This window comes from Mytilus californianus, unplaced genomic scaffold, assembly GCF_021869535.1.
Source record: "Mytilus californianus isolate M0D057914Y unplaced genomic scaffold, xbMytCali1.0.p SCAF_6, whole genome shotgun sequence".
Lineage (NCBI taxonomy): Eukaryota > Metazoa > Mollusca > Bivalvia > Mytilida > Mytilidae > Mytilus > Mytilus californianus.
In genome coordinates this window covers 90,323,798-90,339,236 of record NW_026262712.1, presented here as the reverse complement: position 1 = coordinate 90,339,236, position 15,439 = coordinate 90,323,798, and the positions used below count along the sequence as shown (strand labels likewise).

The 15,439-nt window shown below is 31.0% G+C and overlaps 1 protein-coding gene and 1 long non-coding RNA gene across 2 annotated transcripts in view; one reads left to right on the top strand and one right to left on the bottom strand.

Moving 5' to 3' along the window:
• LOC127706126 (uncharacterized) overlaps nt 1–15,439 on the bottom strand; it is a 137,007-nt gene that overhangs the window by 51,814 nt on the left and 69,754 nt on the right. The gene's annotated exons all lie outside the window — the stretch shown is intronic.
• LOC127706127 (uncharacterized) lies at nt 4,911–6,563 on the top strand. Its single transcript, XR_007984239.1, has 2 exons — nt 4,911–4,970; nt 5,880–6,563. It is a non-coding gene; the product is annotated as an uncharacterized LOC127706127 (long non-coding RNA).

The window sequence follows — 15,439 nt, the reverse complement described above, 5'->3', positions numbered from 1 at the left end:
CGATTTTTTGTTTCTACAATTCATCGATCTGAAAACATGATTCTTAAATATTCAATCTTGATAATTTGCAGATACAAGATATTAATGTACCGAAAGTGGAATAACTTTCCTCCAAGAAAGATCGAGAATATACGCCACTGATAAATATTGCTGATATTTAAAAAAAAATTGTAGTGAAATGTATATATAAATATATTTCTAGAATCATGCATGGAAATTTAAATTTTAGAAATCGAAAAATCCAATTGGATTTTCAAATATATAATGAAACTTTACTTTCAGAGAGGAAATGTAAAAAATCAACAATACCTATCCCAAGTCAGGAGCCTGTAATTCAGTGGTTGTCGTTTGTAGCTGTATATCACGTATGCTTTTCGTTTATTGTTATGTAAATAAATCAGACCGTTAGTTTTCTCGTTTGAATTGTTTTACATTTGTCCATTTATCCATTCGGGGCCGTTAAATGCGGTTTGGGTTTTTTAATTGTTGAAGCCGTACGGTGACATATAGTTGTCAACTTCTAAATGATTGGTATCTGGTGAAGATACGTAATCATACCACATCTTCTATTTTTATATATAAACTGATAAACTTAAAACAAGATTATTCATACTCACGTCGTCGTTAATTTTTACTTTATGTTGCTTCTGTTGTCTTTTTTTATGCGCAGCGTTAATCTAAAAACATAATGACTAATAACTAATTTGATAATTCAAAGCATTGGACAATCATTATCATTACTAACGATGGCAAAACATTTTTAAAGAATAGACGAGTAAGACTAGATATTTCCTACGAACATTGGTACGCAAAGAATAATAAAGGAGGCGTTCAAGAAAAGTTGCAAATGGAGCAATCAGAAGTCGGAAACCGTAGAAAGACGGACAATACACAATAAATCCCAAAAACTGACATAATCATTTCAATTGAAACAACATCAATTATCACACAAAGAAGTAAATATCAAAATTACATGTAACCATAAAACAACGATCCCAGATTGACATTGTTCAAGTCTTAATTGACCCTGCTTAATACTGGTAATTATTCAGAAACGACGCAAATGAAAAAGAAAATATTGCCAAGATTACGTCGACGAAAACAGTAACCAGTTGGCACACTCACACAATGGCCTGGTGCATACCCTATTTTGTCTTCATTAGGACGGCATCTAATGAACTAGCACTTTACATCAGACTCGGCATGTCGGTATAATGACTGAGTTTGATTCCGACACTTTTAATTGCAGTGATTTAATTATACTCCCGAGGGATTAAATACCATGGCCACTTGAAGAGCAAGGGAAAGTTATGATTTTTCAAAGTTGAATTTTATATTTATGCCAATATAATGACAAGTTTTACATTGCAACTAAGAACTATCTTCCTAACGACATCTTAAAAACGAGATTGTAGAAATATAGATGTATAGCAGTTCCAAAATATTCCAATTTGTAAGTTTGGACTTTCCCGGATACTCAAGCTCGGTAGCGAAATGGTTTCCTCATTTATGGATTAGCCGAAATCGCAATTAATTATTTGATTAGTTTTTTGAGTAAACGTTTTTTAAAAAAAAAAGGATTTTACGTTTTATCTAAATAAACAAACCATAGAAAGACCTTCATTTGTAGACCAATAGGTTTGAGTGAAAGCTTTATTACTCTCCGAGCAAAGATTTATTTATGCATGACTTACCTGCCGTTCAATGTCATCGTAATTGTTTTCTTCATGTCCATTGCTCCAAGACTGAAAATACAAAAGGTCATCGAGAATTGGATTGTTTTAGACAGCATGTTAAGTCTACATTCATATATTCAATAAATTGTAGAATTATTTATGTTAGCAGTAAGTGGAAAGAAACCATTTTGTGTGCATGACCTTCATATGTCCATCTTACAAAAAATGAGCACTGAATGATAATATTTTGTAATATGATAAGTGGTTGGCGAGAAATTGCTGTAGAAGCCTTGAACTGCGAAATATTCTGTTATATTAATAGTACGGGGAAAAGTTTTTCAGTATATACATGTTCAAATTATTTTTTCAAAGATGTATGACGTCTTACAACGTGTATGAAATCTAATTTATGAAAAGTATCGTAAATAGAAAAAAGGCAGAATTAAGGTTATGAATTGCTAGAAATAATTAATAATCAAAGAAGTTAACATAGCTGTTACAAGTTTTTTTTTAAACCTAGTCTTCAACTATGAACTAAAATATTAAACGTTACATCAAAATCAAATGCCCGTAGTACTGTTTTAGCAGTACTTTTTTTGTGTCTATCAATAAGTGCTCAATATATGGATTAAACGAATTTGAGGTATAAGGCAGAGACACCCTACAATAACAAATTTGAATATGTGCAGAAACGGTCTCAAGTAGTAGACATTTATTTGAAGCTTTAGTTAGAACTGGGTTCAATTAAATAGATAAAATTGAAATATGTATCGGCTCATAGAAATCTTGCTATACGGAAGTACTTGATATGCGTATAGATGTCATACCAGTAACCAATTGAATTGGATATTATACATTATAGCCTTTGTACGAAGATATATCGACCTGAAAGAAGTATATTGACTGAGGACGATTTCCGAGGTCGATATACTTCTTTAAGACGATAAACCCTCGTATCGACCTCATACAAAGGCAACAATTGTTATATTATTATTGCGAATAAGCCAGAAGAAGAGTACCAATTCATTTGATTGCTTGTTTTGATTGTTTCTAAAAAAAATAACCGTGCTGTATCACTTTTCTAAAAAAAAAACGTGCAATATCACTTTTATATCTGCTGTTTTCCGTCTACCTTTGAAAATATAGTTGAACATGTGACTCTTTCTAAACTAATCAAATTAGTAACAATATACACAATAATAATATAAGCAACTATAGGTCACCGTACAGCCTTAGACAGTACCAATTCCGTATATTAAACGCTCTAATGGGTTCCGATTTAAAAAAATGGAAGAATGATTCAAACGAGAAAAAATTAAAAACAAAAATGAAAGACAACAACATGTCATGGAACAGAAGTTCTTATTTATATTAGTTCCAATTGGACGAAATATTTTGGGATATTATTGCCTCTGGAAGAAATATTAAAATTTGTTCCTGACGGATCACTTGAAATCGTCCCCGGCTATTGGTGATTGTGTTGCTTATTTTTAAGTTTTCTGTGTAGTGTTTAAGTAGATAAAATTAGCTGACACTTATAAATGACAGCTGATTTATGACTAGAAATGTTAATTATTTATCATGTTACACTCAGTCTATCATTGAAAAAGTATATCAATATATATTAATAAAAAGTGTTTCAATTCACTACAGCAAAATCAAATTCCTGATCATTTGCTAGAATACCGGAACTACTCATTCTGAATATCTTAATTAGCTGTTGTTTACTTTCCTACTCTGAGACATTAGTTAGTTTTTAAAATGGCCGCTTTTGATTTTTAATAGATATAAGAAGATGTGGTATGAGTGCTAATGAGACAACTCTCCATCCAAGTCAAAATTTATAAAAGTAAACCATTATAGGTCAAAGTACGGTCTTCAACACGGAGCCTTGGCTGACACCGAACAGCAAACTATAAAGGGCCCCAAAAATTACTAGTGTAAAACCATTCAAACTGGAAAACCAACGGTCTAATCTATATAAAAAATGAGAAACGAGAAACACTTATGAATCACATCAACAAACGACAACTACTGATGTAGGTTTTGCAAAACGTGAAAATCTTATAAATCATGTATCAATATTATTCAATACGGTCGTTAATGAACTTAAATTGTTGTCACACATAAAATAAGATAGCCTAAATTAATGCCAAATCAGGTTTTGACCATTTTCTGAAAAAAACATATGATAATTCAAATAAAATTGTTTGTTGTTGCCTAAGATTTATTTGCATGTTTGAAGGCTAAAATAAACGTAGAAACCAAGGTCAATGTCCTCTTCGCGTAATTCCGGAAATATTCTGCATAAGATACGTATACGCTAGATAGACCAAAGGTTCGGGAAGCAATATAAATAGTACATCTGTTATAAGCAATAATTTAACCAAAGTACCAAATTCTGGCAAGTTTAAAACTGATGTATAAAAAAACTCATCATAGATACCAGGATTTAAAATTTGTACGTCAGACGCGCGTTTCGTCGGCAAAAGACTTATCAGTGATGCTCAAATCAAAAAAGATAAAAAGACCAAATAAAGTATGAAGTTGAAGAGCAGTTAGGACCCAAAATTCCGAAAGGTTTTGCCAAATACAACTAAGGTAATGTATGCCTGGGGTAAAAAATCCTTAGTATTTCGAAAAAGTTATGTTAACAGTTAATTCATAACATTCATAAAAACACAAATTAAGGTTGAATTTTTTTTAATACCGAAATAATTTATCTGTGAAAAAAGGCAACTTTTTTTGTTCGGTTTTGAGAATAACAGAAACCAACGTATTTAGATTAATTAAATTGGAAGCTTTGTGCACTTACCGAGCAGAGAAAGTGCAGGAATTGGCAAACAAAATCATTCTATATTAATCGAAAACTATTTTACTTCGGCCACAATATTAGATAACAATGCCTTATAAGTATGCTACAAGTATCAGAACTTTAAATCTTACTTACAGTTTGGGAATATTCCATATTGTTTCTTGGTTGACGTTCGATAAGTAAATGATATCCTTACATTTGTATATTTTAAGCAAACATATGAATTTATTTATTTTTAGATTTAACAAGTTCAAGATAAATTTATATGTAAGAAATCCCCTATCTATTCTCGTATGAAACTGAAAAGATTGACGACTTCGGGTACAAAAAAAAACTAAAAATAGATAATTTAATTCAGGTATATAACAACTGATAATTTATAAATATACTGTTTATTTTAAACTCTTATAAAACTTTTATTACCTTTGTGTATTCTACTTCATGACAGAGAGGAGTTAACGACCTTAAAATTCAAGATGGTACGTACAGTAATTCGTCTTTGATATTTTTTTTGTTTTTTTATTGTGTGTTTTTTTTTCGGGTGCATTATTATTTAATATTAAGTTTGTTTATATAGCCAATCTTTCAGAAACTATTTTCTGTTGTTTAACTTAATACCCCAAATATAAAATGTGTACATGATCGATTTTTCTTCTACTTTCAATAAAAGTCTGTTACAAGTGATAGTTGTTTTCCGGATTTTAATAGGGTTACTTGATTGTACACAACAGAATTTACATAATTCGTTTGCATGAAGAAATGGATTGAACTTATTCAAAACAAACAAAAAAAGTAACCAAAATGTAATGTTCCATACACGAAGCTTTAAATTAATAATTGTGTAAATATTAGAATTCCATTTATGTGCTCTGTCTTTAGTTCAAATTAACGATTGTCACTTGGGTTCACCAACACCGGAGCATACACGCAAAATAAGCATATACTCTAAAAAAAATTATTTACTCTGTTTAATTGAAAACTATATCAAATTTTCATTTTGTCCCGAATGTTCTTTCCGAATTTTATATTCATACATGTACGAATAGGTTCCGTTATTACGACACAATCAAAGGCAAATCTAGTTACATGGGCGCAGTCGGAAAGAAACATGGGATAGAGATACAAAAAAAATGCTGATTATCTTCGATTTGTTGTTATACCGTTTGCATATTTTTCTCCTTGAAGGCATTATGCACAAAGCAAATGAAAAAAATGTCAGCAATGGGGTAATCATTTAGTACTTAACATTCGACAAATTACATACATATAATGTTGTATCTATTTTGGAAGTTATAATTGATATTTCGAGAACTATGCGAAATTTTATATCCCCCTGTGAAAAAAGGAGAAGAAAGCAAAATTATATTAGTTGTTTTCTATTTTAATAGAGTGAAACATTTTATGGTAGAGTGACTCACGAGGAAATTAACAAACTAGTTCGTCAATATAAAGGAAAACTGGCTGATCCGTTAAAACGCAACCTTCAAAAACTACGACTTCAAATACACAAAGCTTTAAATGGAGAGGAAGATTACCATGTTTACATTTATATTTCTGACGAGCTTGACAACCCAATAAAATTTGAAAATGGGTCAGGAGACAATGAATTAGTTATCGATATAGAGGAAGACGGAATCGAGTGCACATGGACAAAGAGGTCATGGTGGAAAAGAACCAAAGATTTTTTCAAAGAAGCAGCAAATGAAATTATAGATGGTTTGCGTTCTTTATGGGGAGGCATTAAAGCTATAGGTGGATCGGCTATAAAAGCAATTGCATGGATAGTTTGACCTGTTCTCAAACACTATAACACTAAATCAAAGCTTTCAAAATTAAAATGTAAAAGTTTTATAGTTACAAGATAAAATATTCATAGAAGAGTTTATATTTTATATTTTGTTGTAAAGTTGTAGTATTTTCTCTGTGTATCAAATTATCATACCTAAATAGATAAAACGGAGGTCATATCTTATAATGTTTAAACAGTTTTATATATTTGAATTATCAGATTAGTTTTTTTTTTATAATTCATTGAATTGAGCTGTAAACGAATAATAAAATGCAAAATACAATATCTTTTCTACAACGCCATTGAAGACGCAAAAAACAGCACCTATTTACGTATGACGTCAGAAGAAAGAAATTACAGGATTTCTTCACATGCAAAATTATTTGTTTTATTATAATAGGAAATCACAGTATTCTATTGCAAAAAGTATAAACAAACATACTAAACTCCAAAGTAAGTTCAAAAAGGGGAGTCGCAACCAATCTAAGAAATGAACAATATTAGTTCAATTTCAGAAAAAAATATCAAATTTTTTAACTTCATTTTCATCCTAAGTAAGCCATTGATTGGGAAATAAAGTGATGCGTGCTGAAATCTACATAATAATTATTGCAAATTATCACTATATTACAATAATTAGGAAATAAAGACCACAGGTATGTTCCAGGTGCAGAATAATATACATTTCACAAATCTTAACGTGAGACAAGTTTAACTTTTCTTAAAAGGCACGGAGTACTTCGCAGTATCATGAATTACGTCAATATGACGCAATAATTGTTGATCGGGTGTTGAATATTCATATGGAATTGTATTCCTTATCTTCCATATTTAATATCTTCTCCTGTCCTGGACATGCTCCTAGTTCTATATCTCATTTCCAGCCAATACCTTAGCCACTTCATAAGACAACAAATCAGAACCGATATTTGTAGTATAAGTTTTTATAATTATTACATTGGTTGCAATGAATTTCATTGATTTCCCAGTGAAATAAAAACCGATAATTTCACATGTGAAATAAACGTGGTTATTTCACTCCTCTGACGTCATACAACAATAAGCGTTGTCAAGACGTCGATAACGTCGGATCAAAACAAATTGTGAATGCGTAGAAAAAGATATAGTTCCTTACATTTTTCTACTTTAATTTCATAAAAAAAAAGCCATTTGCCAATGTAATAAAAAAAATAACTAATCAAAGAATTCAAATATCGAAAAATATTCAACTCGTGACCGAACAACACTGATAATTAACTCATGCGCTACGCGCATTTGTGAATTAATGTGTTGTTCGGTCAGTCGTTGAATATTTTTCTCTATTTGAATTCTTCGATTAGTTATTCTATAAGTAATACTAATCAAGATGGCGTGAATATCCAATGAAACTAATTGCTTCGCACCGTGATGCGAAGCTATAGGTCAAATACCTTAGAGAATGATTATTGACAAGAAAATGCAAATAAAGTTATCTCTGAATAATCACAGTCACTGAATTAAATTCAAAATAACCCTTGCTTCTTGAGAAAAAGTCGGTTTGTGTAGAATACAAAAATGAAATAACTTCGTTGAGTCCGAAGTGCTCTTCTGGATTTATTCTCATCAGGTATTTTTTTTTTATTGATGGGCTCAAATTTGTTGAAAATTATAATATAAAAGATGATACTACGATGATACCCTCGGAGTCTAGCAATCAACTAGCAGTGGTATCGAACCAAATTTAATGATAGAAAATGAAAACAATTTTGCTGCGCCTGAAGTGATTTTCTGGATTTTTCATCTTCCAAATCAGGTCAACCAAACAAAACACAAACCACATAAAGCAATAATGAAACAAAACAAAAGCAAAGTAAACAAAACAAAACCACAAAAATAATAACTAGACAACAAAGAAACAAATAAGACTAGCAAAATTAATAACCCGTCATTTTTTTTTTAATTAAACAAACATACTTCTAGGTATAACTGAATGAACATAAGGTTTTCCGGTACATTTAACTACTTTTAAGTATTAACTGAATGTACAAAATATTTTAGAACTATTTTTTTACTTCCGGGTTTATTTTCATGTGGTATCCTCTACCGAACACATGCGTATTCCCTAAGGCTAAGTCTAGGATAAAATTATTAAAGATATCACAAAACGATCCAGAATATATATATTAATATAATTGCATACAAGCGTAATAAAAATATAAAAAAGTAATTCTGTTAATTAAAGCAATCTAAGATTAAGGTGATAAGAAGGCAACAGCAATGCAAATATGAGGTCACGATCCTCAATCATCATAGATGCCAACCCATGAATTGAGCAATGAAAAATATAAAAACCAGTTTAGATATCAATTTATTAGTTCATTAAGTAAGAGAACAAATACATGTATCTATGATAAAACCATAAAAAAATAATTCATATCTGAACTTCTGAAGAGCTTTCAGAGACTACAATATCTATGAGAAATATGTTGAGAAAATTAGTGAAACGCCATAATATATTGAATCCATTGAGATGAAAAAAAACGGTGTCAAGTCTTAGAGAATAATCATGTGTTCGGTATTAAGAAGAGACCACTTTACATCGTATGATGTCAATGAAGTTAGCTAAAACATGTCTAGTTCACAAGGTAAACATTTTGGCTGGACTTCACACATAGAAGGTACTCGTGTGTTATTCTAGTCTGACCAATACGGCATCTACTTATAAAACAAACTGATATTTTCTGCATAAAAAAATGATTGACGTTTTATAAACAATTGATTTCAGTTCCTGTAATTTATAATCAGAAATTTTACCCTAAGAATTTTTCCATAAATTGAAATTACATTCTTCATTATATACGTAGTAGTAAATACAAGTAAATTGTATGTGTAATACAATCGATTGCAATCATGCTGTATCAGCCAACCGTGATGATATTGATATCAGTCACGGTTGCAAAGGCTTTATCAAACCCGTTATCTGTATGACGTCACGTAATCGATCAGTCACGGTTACAAGGGCTTTGTCAAACCCATTTTATATGTTTTACGTCATGTCACGTGAAAAAAACCATCTAAATTAGTTGTACTTGAGGTAAATGTATATAATAAAGTGTATATGATATGGCTTTTTCAATATCACACTCTGTATCAACCCTCAACCAATATAATCCCTCGAGCAGAGCTCTTGTGATTATATCGGTGTCTTGGGTTGATACAGGTGTGATAGTGAAAAAGCCATGTGATATTCTCTATTTAACATTTGAAACAGAAATAAACTTTAAAATTAAAATCGTTGCCTATGGTCTGCAGTAAGGAGGCGAGTGGGGAGTTGAAGATTGAAACATATAAAAAAGACGAACAAACAAAATCATAGAAAATCTAATGATGGCGAAAAATGAACCTATGGCAAGCGAAAACCGTAAGTGAAAGTACAAACATAAGAAGGGTACGCAGTTCTTACTGCACTCATGGCACCCTTTGTGTTGCTCTTTTCGTGTACACAAACAGTAATAAATTTCATTCATTAATGTAAGGAATGATGAAGAGAGGATGGGAAAGTGATCACACCATATGTAAATATACAGGCATGTATAAGACATCAGTTTTTCCTATTTTTGTTATTCGCCAGACAAAGGTCAGATACTTTTATATAGTTACTAATCCGTTTTTATTTCATTGCATGCTGTCTTAAACAATTTATTTATATCTCTTCTTGGTATATTCCCATCTTTCAGGGGATAAAACTATCTTAATTGTTGTAATTTTATCCTAAAGGAATAGAACGTTTGGTAAAACAGATGCAGTGTTTAGAGTCTTGAAGTTTGCTAAGTAGAAGACAAACGTCTGTTTTTGAAGATGTTGAAATCATTTGCTTGAAAAGAGCAACGTATACTCCTGATATTTGTTATAGTTGTTTGAAACAATATATACTGCAGCTATGCTATTTGCGCAGTCAAATTGCATTGACCGTATAATCATTTGTGATACAGTCACTGACCGTATATTGCCTTGTTTATGACGTTATAATTCTTATATAATTTGCATATAAGGGAATACGTAAATATGATTGGTCCAGAGGGCTTCCGTGTTCGCCCTTGTAGTTATTTATTTTTCGATGGACGACGTTGACGGAACTACTTTTGGTAACCAATGTAAACAAGATGGCGGCGACGTTAAAAATATTTATTTTCACTTCGCTTTAATCGTTAAATTAAATAATAAACACAAAACATTCATTTGAATGATAGTAAGATATTTTTGTAGTTTTTTTTATCAGATAGCAAATTTCATGGAGTGCGTTAACCAAAAATATTTCCATGCGCCAGGCCAATTCAATGACACAGATGTTCAATTTACGTGTGATAGAGGTTGCGAGTGGGGAAATTAAATTCCTTATCTCCAATTTCAAAGAATTATAAGGATTATACGCATTTTTAAAGGAATTTATTGGTGTATAAACTGGACCAAGTCACTTACAAACATGTCATAAAAGTCCTTCGAACTTTTATTTGTTTGTGAGTGAATTGGTCCAATTTATACACCAATAAATTCCTATAAAAAGGCGTTTAATCCTGTAGACAATGCATTTCCGTAGAGTTTTATTTATGACGTCATTGAAAGTACAGGTTCGCGGAATTAAATTAAAAAATGATGGTTTTTACCCTAAATATTTCATTTGGAACAGTTGTAGGAATTGCAGCATATAAACAATAACCATACATTGTATCAAAATATAAATTATATTTGTACTCGGCTCAAAACAAGATAGAAATTCTCGGCAAAGCCTCGCTTTTTACCTGTTTCTAAGCCTTGTACAAATAAAATTTATATTTCGATACAATATATGGTTATTCTATATATACAATGCAAAATAACGTGTAACGCTTAGCTTATAACACAGTCAATGCAGGAATCTATACCGAATGTATTGAGAGAAAACCGAGACATGCATGTCATTTCCAATGTTTAAATGAAAATAACGTCCGAAGCGAGTTTCTGGAGTTACCTACATCAAGAAGACTCAACCCTAAACCATTGAAAGCCAAGTGGGTATAAGACTTAACTACGTGACTAGCTAGAAAACCCAAAAGACAAAAAAAGGGATCTAAATAACCAAATTCAACTTAGGTAAACTTATCCTGAGGAATTGGGACGATTCTTGTAGCCCATTAATTTCTAACATTTCTAATAACAAGCCGTACAAAAAAGAAACACAGAATACACAATTTTTCAGAAATGGTAACTATGAAATATTTCTAATATTTAGATAATTATAGGTTTCATACCGAGTTAGAATTGGATATCGCTTGATATCAACTCGAGTTATTTAATTTCAATATAATAATAGACGAGCCTTCGGCGACTATATTATTACTATTCAAAGTAAATAATGACAGTTGATATCAAGCGATATCTAATTCTCAAGAGTTTTTAAACCTATTTCTCTTATTGTCAGCACTCTCAATGTGTTAAATTGAAAATTCCGCGAATTGTTGATCTAGTCTTTGCGTATACCAGTATGACGTCATATGTCCTGTTCTGGCGTCTAACTTTAACATCAGACATTTTAAAACTTTATGTACGTTTCAAAATGTAATAAAATTTGACAAAAAGAAGATTTTTAGGTGAAAAGTGTGAGTGTTTTGTATATTTTTGAAGAAATCATATATTCGGTTGCCATGGACGAAATGTACATCGTCTTAACTTTTGAAAGTCATCAATGACCTAACGAATAGCCATTGGAAATGTCGTAATATCGTCATATGATGCTGCATAAAAAAATTAAATCAACGCAGTCATCGTATCACTTTTTCGTATCATACTCCGTGCAGTGTGATACGAGATATATCTCTTCATGCAAGAAATAGGTAACAGCCTTCTCTTGACAATTTTATCAACTCCATTTTTTATAGAAGGTATAATAAATGTAACCTTTTTCTATTTTTTTGGAATTCAGAAAGTACCATACGTTAGCGTTTTCTTTCAATTTGTCATTAAAAAAACCGTCCTAAGACATCCTTTGGATAAATCCGTTTTATAATTTTTAGATCATTTATAGGTCAAATCAATATATTGATATATTGACCAGTTTCATTGCTTTATGTCTTGTAAAAGACTAAGGAATAAATGGGCACTCAGGTAATCCCACATACAAAAACATATCATTTGACAAGGAGGAGATTTTGGCGAATCATTAGTTCTTCATGGCTTCAATGAACATTACATTGAACAACAAATCTGAGGACTTACCTTGTTTGTATTGGATACCAAAGCTTCACAAAATGGCGTACATACAACAGTACATTGCCGGCTCATCTGCATGTTCTTCAAAGGAATTGTCCATCAGATTGACAAAAATTCTGTCCGCAGTGAAAGAGGGTCTTCAGAAATGCTTTAGAACTGTTTACTTGTGTAGTGATATTAACCATATGTAGATTCTAGAAAATTCTAAAGAACTTCTGGATAATTTTAAATCTCGATCTCAAAACTTTTGATTTTTTATCCCTGTATACTACAATTCCTCATGTGAAATTGAAAAATCGTCTTAAAGAATTAGTCCACAATGCTTTTCAATATAAACATGGTAACATATGCTATAAATTTATTGCTTTGGGATACCATATGGCATATTTTGTTAGTTGTGAATAAAAGTTAAAATATGCTACACAGAGGAACAAGTGATCAGTATGCTGGAGTTTCTTATTGACAACATATTTGTTAAATTTGGAGGTAGACTTTTGGAGTCGGAGTTCCTTCAGACACTTGTCAAAACAAGAAAATCAAAGAAGACAGATCATTTTGTTTCACATTCAGATATATTGATGATGGTCTTTTCATAAACAATCCAAACGTTTCTGATTGGGTTCCATTAATATATCCTTCAGAACTAGAAATTAAAGAAACAACAGATACGGCTTACTCCGCCTCATCTTAAGACTTATACCTCGAATTTGACATACGCGGTCATCTCAGTACCAGAATCTATGACAAACAAGACGATTTTAATTTTGAAATTATAAATTTTCCCCACCTTAGCAGCAATATACCATCTTTACCTGCATATGGGATATACATTTTCCAACTTATTCAGTATTCACGAGTTGCAGCTGCTACTCCGACTTTATTGAACGTCACCAGTGTCTGAGCAGAAAGTTGACGAACCAGGGTTATGTCAAAGAACGTCACAACCTTATTCTAAAAAAATCATCGAAAGATACCAAGACTTTTTTGCCATTTTGTTTTTCTTTGTTGAAATAGTTATTTGTTTTTATAGTGATTAAGATTATAACACAATGTTGACTGCTGTATCCCCAAGTTTGACATTTTTACTTATTATGTCTGATTGTTTTGTCAATTTAATGGAATTCAATGCGACTGTCATAGAAGCTATAAAACAAGGTTTAATCCACCATTTTCTACATAAGGAAATGTCTGTACCAAGTCAGGAATATGACAGTTGTTTTCCATACGTTTGATGTGTTTGAGCTTTTGATTTTGCCATTTGATGAAGGACTTTCCGTTTTAAATTTTCCTTGGAGTTCGGTATTTTTTGTTATTTTCCTTTTTTTACACATTTTAAACCATTACTTTTTCAGATGAATCCTGTCGTTCATATTTGATTGTTGAAATTTTTCATAATCCGAATGGAACTCTTGATTTGGGTCATTTTCAAAAAATGTCGAAGCTTGAAATTGCAAAATTGAATATAAGTTACTTATTTAAACCACCCTCTTCATGAGCAAATCAAAATAAACAATAATTATGGAGCAACATACTAAAAGATGCAATCTTAATAATGTCATTCAAGAATATACTGAAATATTTGTTTATAGGTGGTCAATATTTTGTCTCTCCTGTTACCATGTTCAAAAGAAATTTCGGGTTATTTAGAAAATGGTTTTTCATTGCCAATAAGATTGTTTTCAACAGTAAAAACTTATATATATTTTCATTCTGTGTAATGATAGATTATTTGTCAATTGTTCATGTTATACTGAAAAATACCTCTAAAAATTATAAAAATAACCATCAGCAACGTAAGTCTAAGATAGCAATTCATAATGTTCAGCATTTTTTTCTCTTTCTAATAAACCCAACATCAAGTAATTCCCTTGCAAGTTGGTTTACTTTTGTCGTTTTGTTTTTGGTAACATGAACGAACGTTGACTATATCACCATATTAAGTTCTATCCTGTTACCATTTTGTCTGTTCTGTGACTGATAGCAGTATTGAATTTTGTATATCATAAATTGCAGAGATTAAGACGTTGTCACCTTTAAATGAATTCAAACAACCAAACATTTTGTTGTGTGTAAAATAATATGTAATTATATACGTTTTAAAGACTTTTTAGTCAAATATTGTCTATCCTATTACCGTAACATAGTAACAGACACAACCGGATAGACAAATTTCTTCATTTATGAATGCTGTTGGGAAATAACTACTCCCTTTGATGCAGTAATAATGTTTTTTTCTGCTGCGAGTTTGGTTTCAAACACGTAGACAGCATATACACTAATTTTTGCCACTAAATGTCTTGAATTTTCTTTTCCCTACACTGTTATGCAATTTTAGGATGCTTTTTTGCATTTGAAATCATCACTGAATAGTTCCATTTTCATAGGGAAAAATAATTTAACCATTGATCTAGTAGCGATAACAGCATAGGCATGCATTTCATGTACGCCGATTAAATTTATTTTGTAGAAAAACTGTTACATAGAATGAGAAAAAAGCTGTGATTTTTCGTTATAGTTTTGATTAACATTCTAAAACAGTTTCTTTTGCAGATATTAAGGCAATCAGAAAATAGAAAATACAAAATGTGATACCTGGACACTGTACGCACATAAATTACGCAAAAATCGGACTTAAATATATTCTAATCTTATCAAAATAGATGTAAATCGTGTTTATTATTGATGTTCTGACCTATATATTCGACAAACTTTCGTTTAAACACTTACAACTGCATTTTCCATTAAAAATAAAAAATAAATATCATAGGTGTACTGAAAATTCAACACTTTTTGAAAATAAACCATTTTTTAATTTGGTCTTAAAAGTTATGAATTGAATCCTCCATGCATTATATGTTGTTAAGTTTTGAAAGCAGTTAAAATAATGTTTCTAATTTGAAACAATTATTCGTCAATTCAATTTAGTTTTCGATT